The 8,752-nt window shown below is 40.2% G+C and overlaps 7 non-coding genes across 7 annotated transcripts; all 7 read right to left on the bottom strand.

Annotated features, from left to right (window-relative positions):
• Positions 1-4,306: 4,306 nt before the first annotated feature.
• On the bottom strand, positions 4,307-4,395 carry trnar-ucu (transfer RNA arginine (anticodon UCU)). The gene is given in 2 exon segments: positions 4,307-4,342; positions 4,359-4,395. It is a non-coding gene; the product is annotated as a tRNA-Arg (tRNA).
• Positions 4,396-4,811: 416 nt separating this feature from the next.
• trnat-ugu (transfer RNA threonine (anticodon UGU)) lies at positions 4,812-4,885 on the bottom strand. Its single transcript has one exon. It is a non-coding gene; the product is annotated as a tRNA-Thr (tRNA).
• Positions 4,886-6,154: 1,269 nt separating this feature from the next.
• Positions 6,155-6,228, bottom strand: trnat-agu (transfer RNA threonine (anticodon AGU)). Its single transcript has one exon. It is a non-coding gene; the product is annotated as a tRNA-Thr (tRNA).
• Positions 6,229-6,501: 273 nt separating this feature from the next.
• Positions 6,502-6,575, bottom strand: trnat-ugu (transfer RNA threonine (anticodon UGU)). The gene has a single exon. It is a non-coding gene; the product is annotated as a tRNA-Thr (tRNA).
• A 1,103-nt stretch (positions 6,576-7,678) lies between these two features.
• Positions 7,679-7,767, bottom strand: trnar-ucu (transfer RNA arginine (anticodon UCU)). The gene is given in 2 exon segments: positions 7,679-7,714; positions 7,731-7,767. It is a non-coding gene; the product is annotated as a tRNA-Arg (tRNA).
• A 78-nt stretch (positions 7,768-7,845) lies between these two features.
• On the bottom strand, positions 7,846-7,919 carry trnat-agu (transfer RNA threonine (anticodon AGU)). The gene has a single exon. It is a non-coding gene; the product is annotated as a tRNA-Thr (tRNA).
• A 273-nt stretch (positions 7,920-8,192) lies between these two features.
• On the bottom strand, positions 8,193-8,266 carry trnat-ugu (transfer RNA threonine (anticodon UGU)). The gene has a single exon. It is a non-coding gene; the product is annotated as a tRNA-Thr (tRNA).
• Positions 8,267-8,752: the final 486 nt, after the last annotated feature.

The raw sequence follows: 8,752 nt of genomic DNA on the forward strand, positions 1-8,752 counted from the left end.
ATAACTGTAAAAACAAAGCTTGTGCATCATAGAAAAAAATATTTAAAAATCTTTAGAGTTGATTTAAATATTTTATCTCAAATGGTGTCAAAGTTTAATTAGTTTAAATGTTTATAGTGTATCCGATATACTGAAAATATAGATTCAGTACTGTATATAAAATCAACCAGGGGCGTAGCAACTGGGGGGATGGGGGGTGGGGGGATACATCACCATACCTGTCAACCCTCTTATTTTTCCCGGGATTCTCCCGTATTTTATAGTTCTATCCCGCTATCATCCCGTAAAAGTATTTTCCCATATTTTCAGTCTTTCTCTGAAGGGTGGCAAATAAACATTAATGAACCGAGACTCCCTATATGCAACCCATACTGCCGAACCACCAGGGGCCGCCCTTTGCTCTTAAATGTGAGTGTTCTGTGCTTTTGCTTTGTTTAGGCTTGAAAACACTGAAATAAATGTAAAAACAGCGGGATTCCCTTTTCTTTTTCATTACAGGTGCCGTCCCCCCTTTAAATGCAATCCTCAAAACTGTCAGCTGACGTGCTTCAAAGTGATAAATAGATGCTGTTTCACAAACGGATTCTGTAAACGCGATTTGAAGTGAAGCGAAAGTCTGGGATTTGGGTGCGTGTTTAAACAGACATATACACATAATTAATAAAAATAACATCTAAAGATGTCGATCTTTTTTTTTCAAACACAACTAAATTCGTCCTAAATGAGCATAAAATTTGGGAAAGCAATCGAAAGCTTTCATTATAACGTTAGATGTGTGCATTTTTGACACTGTTATTTAATGTAATGAAAAGAAAAAAATCTAAATAAATAAAAGATTCATTCGTTGCTCTTTAATCAGAATGTGTAAGTTATACAGTGAAGAAACGGCTAGTGAGATTTGATAGCTTGATTCTATTTCATTATAATAGCTATTAATTTTAATAAGTTGAACAGTTTGCTAATGTATTTGCTGCTAATGTATACTATTTAATTTTTCTTTTGTAAATAATAATGATACAACATATTACTGACCGTTTAACTGTTTATTTACAATGAAACAGCTCCAAATGAACATATGTATTAATTTGGGGATTTAAAAAAAAAAAAAAAAAAGGGGGGGGGGGGTTGGGGGGTCAGGGGAATCCCTTATTATGGGGGGGATATATCCCTTATTTTCACATCCCAATGTTGACAGGTATGTACATCACCCACTTTTAGAGACAGACCATTAAGGAAAAAGTGGTTACTAATTATATGAACGTAAACTTTTGGATCTCATTCAGCTGTCCACCCACTTTTAAAATGTCTGCTATGCCCCTGAAATCAACAAAGGCATAACCGTAAAAACAGCTTGTGCATCATAGAGGATAATGTTCAGACAATTTTAGAATATTTTATCTCAAATGGTGTCAGTTTAATTAATGTAAGTGTTTCAGTGTATCTGATATACTGAAAATATGGATTTATTACTGTATATGAAATCAACAAAGGCATAACTGTAAAAAACAAAGATTGTGCATTATAGAGAATAATATTTAGACAATTTAGAATTGATTTGAATAATATATCACAAATGGTGTCAGTGGAGTTTAATTGACTTATACCATTTTACATTAAATTTACATTACATTACAATACATTAAAATTATTATAAAATAAATAAAGTTCTTGTGCAATAACCAGGATTTTCTGAACATTTTGGTCCTGGTTTTATTGTAGAATTTCATATGGTAAAATTATTTAATTAATTTGTATGATTTTTTTTTAATTGAGAATTTAGCTTTAAAGGGCATATTTCTCTCTATCTGACATATGTTTTGGCTCAAACTGTAACAGGAGCAAAGAATTTATTGTTTTGAAACTGAATGTCTAATGAATGTCAAACGTCAAACTCAAGTTACCGCAGTGTCTGACCGGCCAAGTTCCAGTGGGAAACAGCTTTGCAGATTTTTTTATGGACGCTATATGAGGAGAAAATACACACACATAAGGTTACTATACATCCAGACGTGTATAGCAAAATTATCCCTGAGTGGATGATCAGACATGGACGATGTCATGGAAATTCATAGTTCAGTCAGTGAAGTTTTGGGTGTTTTATATTTGGCTTAAAGTGGGAATCCTGTGCAAATAATGGTTCATTTGTGAATTCAATGCAGTTCTTGTTTATTTAGATACTGCTTTTACAATGTAGATTGTGTCAAAGCAGCTTAACATAGTTCTAGTAAAGTCCAGATTTCAGAGTTGAAGTTCAGGTTAGTTTAGTTCAGTGTGGTGTAATTTTCACTGTTGAAAGTTCAAACACTGTAGAGCAAATCCATTGATGCGCTGCTCCACAATTCCCGATCCGAGCAAGGCAGTGAGGACAGTGGCGAGGAAAAAAACTTCACCAATTGATGAAGTGAAGGAAAAAATAAATTACAAAATAACTATATATATATATATATATATATATATATATATATATATATATATATATATATATATATATATATATATATATATATATCGTGTTGGTAGCATAATCTGAAATGTCAGGACAATGGCGTTACTTAGTGTTATAGCGAAAAAAGCACGAAACAAAACATCACTATTCAGTTTACTAACATCACTCACATTAAGTTCACTTCACTATTATGTGCCAAGCGAAAATGACTCCCTCTGTCTAAACTTCAAGATGAGCCCACAGATACCTCTTCAGTCATTGTTTTCTGGCTGACTTGAGATCGCTTTGCGTCTGTCTCCTGATCCATTCGAGCAGTTTCATCTTACTTTAATCAAGCTCATTATCAGATTTACTCGTGTTTAAATATATTTATATGCTTGACTGCCTCTGGCATTTTGAAAAAAACTGTTATTATTTAGGTAGGCCACTATGCCATTATTTATTTTCGCTTCTCACTGCGCGCGAAACAATAATAACCAACCAATGAAAGTGATTGTAAATGTAAGAAAGCTGATTGGTCAAAAGTGACTACCTTTATGTGTGTGCACACACACACACTCAACACAGTTTGCTTGCTGTTTTTCACTCGGACTTATTCACAATCTCTCTCCCTCTCTCTCTCTCTCTTTCTATCTAACTCTCTCTCTCCCTCTTTCTCTCTCTCTATCTCACTCTCTCTCTCACACTCTCTCCTACGCGCACACAGGCATGCAGGTATTCAACATGCACCAGTTAATGCCGGATCAATATAAAAAAAAATATCTGACAAACACGAATATCTGACATTTCCCGGACCAAGATCCGGCTCAAATTAAGCCATGCTGCAAACAGTTCATTTGCGTACTTAACACACACGACTTATTCGCAATCTATGAAAGGTTTCATTTGCCTTGCGATCTGCAATGAGGCAAGCAAAGCTCGCAGCACTCGAACTCCCAGATGCCCCTGTCCAAACTCCCATCCTGCCCCTGTTGTTTTTGTCAGGTTTGCACTTTATGCTGGAGCTCACACGCCTTCTTTCTGCTTTCGCTTAGCTGGTACTTTGCCGCGAAAGCTGCATAGTGGGTTTCAAAATGTCTCTTAACATTTGATTTTTTTAAAAGAGGAAATACGTTCTGTGCAGATCAGACAGGGCAGAGCACCAGAGCTTTCAATGAAAGTAAATGTTTCTGTCCACTCATTTTGAAACTTTCGATGTTCTTCAGGATTACTTCTTTTTGCCATCATCACCACTCATGTTGTTTAAACTTACGAGCGCGCGGTTACCATAGAAACATAAGTTTATTCACAGCGCCGCACACAAGCATTGTTCGAAACGTTTTTATTCTTTTTCCTGCAAAAATTACAATAACGAGGGAACTGTAATTGTATTTTCAATAGGAAACTGATTTCTAGTTATCTGATGGTTATCATTTTTTTAAACTTTAAGATATTATTTAAGGCAGACAGCAGGAGAGCCACATATTTTGGTCAAAAAGCCATGGGTTCCCGACCACTGATCTAAGACAGTGGGGGGAAAGCAATATTTACTATGCTTTCTACTCAATTACTTTGCAATTGCAGAAAGAGGCTCTTGTACGACAAATCCAAAAGGCTTGAGCTCAACAATAGGTGGTAGTCACTTTTGCCCAAAACCACAGGTTACCTTCGAGTCATTCCTCAAGCCCCCTCAGCCCTGCGGCATTTTCTAAACTCCCTTTTTTAAAACAGCTCAATTAAGTCATCAGCTTCATTGTAGAGTACCTTAGTATCTGAGCCTGCACTGCGCAATGAAACAAAGAAGCAAAACGGGATGGACAGATGCCTAAAATGTTGGAAACGCACCACACCTAAGTCAGTGATGAAAAAGGACTAAGCTAGCGACTCTGGTGGGACTCGAACACACTACCTTTGAATGACTTAACTCACAGTCTAGAAGTCCAATGCGCTATCCATTGCGCCACAGAGCCCTGCTGCGGTAGCACAGGAAGCAATTTTTGGTACTCTCAAGCCATAAAAGCCCTCCTTAATGCAAACTAGGCACTGCTGGGATTCAAACCCAGAATCTTCTGTTTACGAGACAGGTATTTTGACCAACTAAGCCACAGCACCAGATAACCGTAATAGGGGCTACTTGTTTAATTGAAAAAATAAAATAAAAAACATACAACGGTAGCGCTGCATGTGTGAATGTCTCTACTTGAAATATTAAAGTCCAATTGGTTACGCATTACCACAGCATGGTACATAGAGCCATTGTCCAAAGCCCTCTTAAACGAGCAGCGTTCTTAAGGATTTGAGAGTTGTTAAGAAAAAGTCTGCTAAACAGCTCGCCGCGTAAACACTCGTAATTTTTGGGAAGAAGCAATTCTGGCACCTGTACATTAGGCACTGCTGGGATTTGAACCCAGGATCTCCTGTTTACAAGACAGGCACTTTGACCAACTAAGCCACAGCGCCAACACCGAAAAAGGGACAAGACGTTTTTGCACAGAGACCAAAAAGATGGCATGTCTTAAAGAGACAACCAAAGAGGTTGCTTAACTCTATTTGTCGCACTACCCACTACACCTCAAAGCTCTACAATTTCATGATTCATTCCGTTAAGCTCTGTGAACCAAGCACAAGAACCATCTGGACTAAGGCACTGCTGGGATTTGACCCAGAATCTCCTGTTTACAAGACAGGCCCTTTGACCAGCTAAGACACAGCGCCGCAAAGCTTGTTGTGAGAGACATTTGCATGATAAAAAAAATCGAAGAAGACATAACTAATACACAACCGAACCCAGCATGTCAGGATGCTGAAAATGCTGACAAGATGGACGTGGTCTTTCAGAGTCTGGAGGATTATGTCTCAAACCTTACGGGGACCCTGGCCTCTGCTCAAGATCGAAGCAAAAAAAAAACCCCATAAATTTATTTTTATTTTATCTATCCTTGATCATGTGTTAAGTGTTTTAGGAACCTCCAGTTGCTTTACATCCAAACCCAGTGTCAGCTCGGAAAATGGAAATCAGGACAAACATATGCTATTGGCCGTGCAAAGAGTTTCAGATCAGAAAGCCACTCTCACATAATCTGAGGAAAAGGTGCAGTTTGGATTCGGACCTAGGACCTGCTGTTCCCAAGAGAGGTGCTCTGGCCAACTTAGTCTCAGCACTACAAGAAAAAACCTCTGGATACAATACTTCCAAACACAGTTTCATCAAAGACAGTGGGGGAAAAGCAATGTTTACTATGCTTTCTACTCAATTACTTTGCGCTTGCAGAAAGAGGCTCTTGTACGACAAAAGGCTTGATCTGATCGATAGGTGGTAGTCACATTTGCCCCAAAACCACAGGTTGCCCTCGAGTCATTCCTCAAGCCCACTCAGCCCTGCGGCATTTTCTAATCTCCCTTATTTAAAAGAGCTCAATTAAGTCATCAGCTTCATTGTAGAGTACCTTAGTATCTGAGCCTGCACTGCGCAATGAAAGAAAGAAGCAAAACGGGATGGACAGACGCCTAAAATGTTGGAAACGCACCACACCTAAGTCAGTGATGAAAAAGGACAAAGCTGGCGACTCTGGTGGGACTCGAACCACAACCTTTGAATGACTTAGCTCACAGCCTAGAAGTCCAATGCGCTATCCATTGCGCCACAGAGCCCTGCTACCTGTAGCATTGTTGCACAGGAAGCACCTTTTGGCACCCTCTAGCCCATAAAAGCTTTGCTCGATGCGGACTAGGCACTGCTGGGATTCGAACCCAGGATCTCCTGTTTACTAGACAGGCGCTTTGACCAACTAAGCCACAGCGCCAGATAGGCATGAGAGAGGCTAATTGTTCAATTGAAAAAAATGAAATAAAAAACACAACGGTAGCGCTGCATGTGTGAATGTCTCTACTTGAAATATTAAAGTCCAATTGGTTACGCATTACCACAGCATGCTACATAGAGCCATTGTCCAAAGCCCTCTTAAACGAGCAGCGTTCTTAAGGATTTGAGAGTTGTTAAGAAAAAGTCTGCTAAACAGCTCGCCGCGTAAACACTCGTAATTTTTGGGAAGAAGCAATTCTGGCACCTGTACATTAGGCACTGCTGGGATTTGAACCCAGGATCTCCTGTTTACAAGACAGGCGCTTTGACCAACTAAGCCACAGCGCCAACACCGAAAAAGGGACAAGACGTTTTTGCACAGAGACTAAAAAGATGGCATGTCTTAAAGAGACAACCAAAGAGGTTGCTTAACTCTATTTGTCGCACTACCCACTACACCTCAAAGCTCTACAATTTCATGATTCATTCCGTTAAGCTCTGTGAACCAAGCACAAGAACCATCTGGACTAAGGCACTGCTGGGATTTGACCCAGAATCTCCTGTTTACAAGACAGGCCCTTTGACCAGCTAAGACACAGCGCCGCAAAGCTTGTTTGTGAGAGACATTTGCATGATAAAAAAAATCGAAGAAGACATAACTAATACACAACCGAACCCAGCATGTCAGGATGCTGAAAATGCTGACAAGATGGACGTGGTCTTTCAGAGTCTGGAGGATTATGTCTCAAACCTTACGGGGACCCTGGCCTCTGCTCAAGATCGAAGCAAAAAAAAACCCCATAAATTTATTTTTATTTTATCTATCCTTGATCATGTGTTAAGTGTTTTAGGAACCTCCAGTTGCTTTACATCCAAACCCAGTGTCAGCTCGGAAAATGGAAATCAGGACAAACATATGCTATTGGCCGTGCAAAGAGTTTCAGATCAGAAAGCCACTCTCACATAATCTGAGGAAAAGGTGCAGTTTGGATTCGGACCTAGGACCTGCTGTTCCCAAGAGAGGTGCTCTGGCCAACTTAGTCTCAGCACTACAAGAAAAAACCTCTGGATACAATACTTCCAAACACAGTTTCATCAAAGACAGTGGGGGAAAAGCAATGTTTACTATGCTTTCTACTCAATTACTTTGCGCTTGCAGAAAGAGGCTCTTGTACGACAAAAGGCTTGATCTGATCGATAGGTGGTAGTCACATTTGCCCCAAAACCACAGGTTGCCCTCGAGTCATTCCTCAAGCCCACTCAGCCCTGCGGCATTTTCTAATCTCCCTTATTTAAAAGAGCTCAATTAAGTCATCAGCTTCATTGTAGAGTACCTTAGTATCTGAGCCTGCACTGCGCAATGAAAGAAAGAATCAAAACGGGATGGACAGACACCTAAAATGTTGGAAACGCACCACACCTAAGTCAGTGGTAAAAAAGGTCAAAGCTGGCGACTCTGGTGGGACTCGAACCCACAACCTTTGAATGACTTAGCTCACAGCCTAGAAGTCCAATGCGCTATCCATTGCGCCACAGAGCCCTGCTACCTGTAGCACTGTTGCACAGGAAGCACCTTTTGGCACCCTCTAGCCCATAAAAGCTTTGCTCGATGCGGACTAGGCACTGCTGGGATTCGAACCCAGGATCTCCTGTTTACTAGACAGGCGCTTTGACCAACTAAGCCACAGCGCCAGATAGGCATGAGAGAGGCTAATTGTTCAATTGAAAAAAATGAAATAAAAAACACAACGGTAGCGCTGCATGTGTGAATGTCTCTACTTGAAATATTAAAGTCCAATTGGTTACGCATTACCACAGCATGCTACATAGAGCCATTGTCCAAAGCCCTCTTAAACGAGCAGCGTTCTTAAGGATTTGAGAGTTGTTAAGAAAAAGTCTGCTAAACAGCTCGCCGCGTAAACACTCGTAATTTTTGGGAAGAAGCAATTCTGGCACCTGTACATTAGGCACTGCTGGGATTTGAACCCAGGATCTCCTGTTTACAAGACAGGCGCTTTGACCAACTAAGCCACAGCGCCAACACCGAAAAAGGGACAAGACGTTTTTGCACAGAGACTAAAAAGATGGCATGTCTTAAAGAGACAACCAAAGAGGTTGCTTAACTCTATTTGTCGCACTACCCACTACACCTCAAAGCTCTACAATTTCATGATTCATTCCGTTAAGCTCTGTGAACCAAGCACAAGAACCATCTGGACTAAGGCACTGCTGGGATTTGACCCAGAATCTCCTGTTTACAAGACAGGCCCTTTGACCAGCTAAGACACAGCGCCGCAAAGCTTGTTGTGAGAGACATTTGCATGATAAAAAAAATCGAAGAAGACATAACTAATACACAACCGAACCCAGCATGTCAGGATGCTGAAAATGCTGACAAGATGGACGTGGTCTTTCAGAGTCTGGAGGATTATGTCTCAAACCTTACGGGGACCCTGGCCTCTGCTCAAGATCGAAGCAAAAAAAAACCCCATAAATTTATTTTTATTTTATCTATCCTTGATCAT

The sequence above is a fragment of the Danio aesculapii genome, chromosome 2 (assembly GCF_903798145.1).
Source record: "Danio aesculapii chromosome 2, fDanAes4.1, whole genome shotgun sequence".
In the NCBI taxonomy this organism is placed as follows: domain Eukaryota; kingdom Metazoa; phylum Chordata; class Actinopteri; order Cypriniformes; family Danionidae; genus Danio; species Danio aesculapii.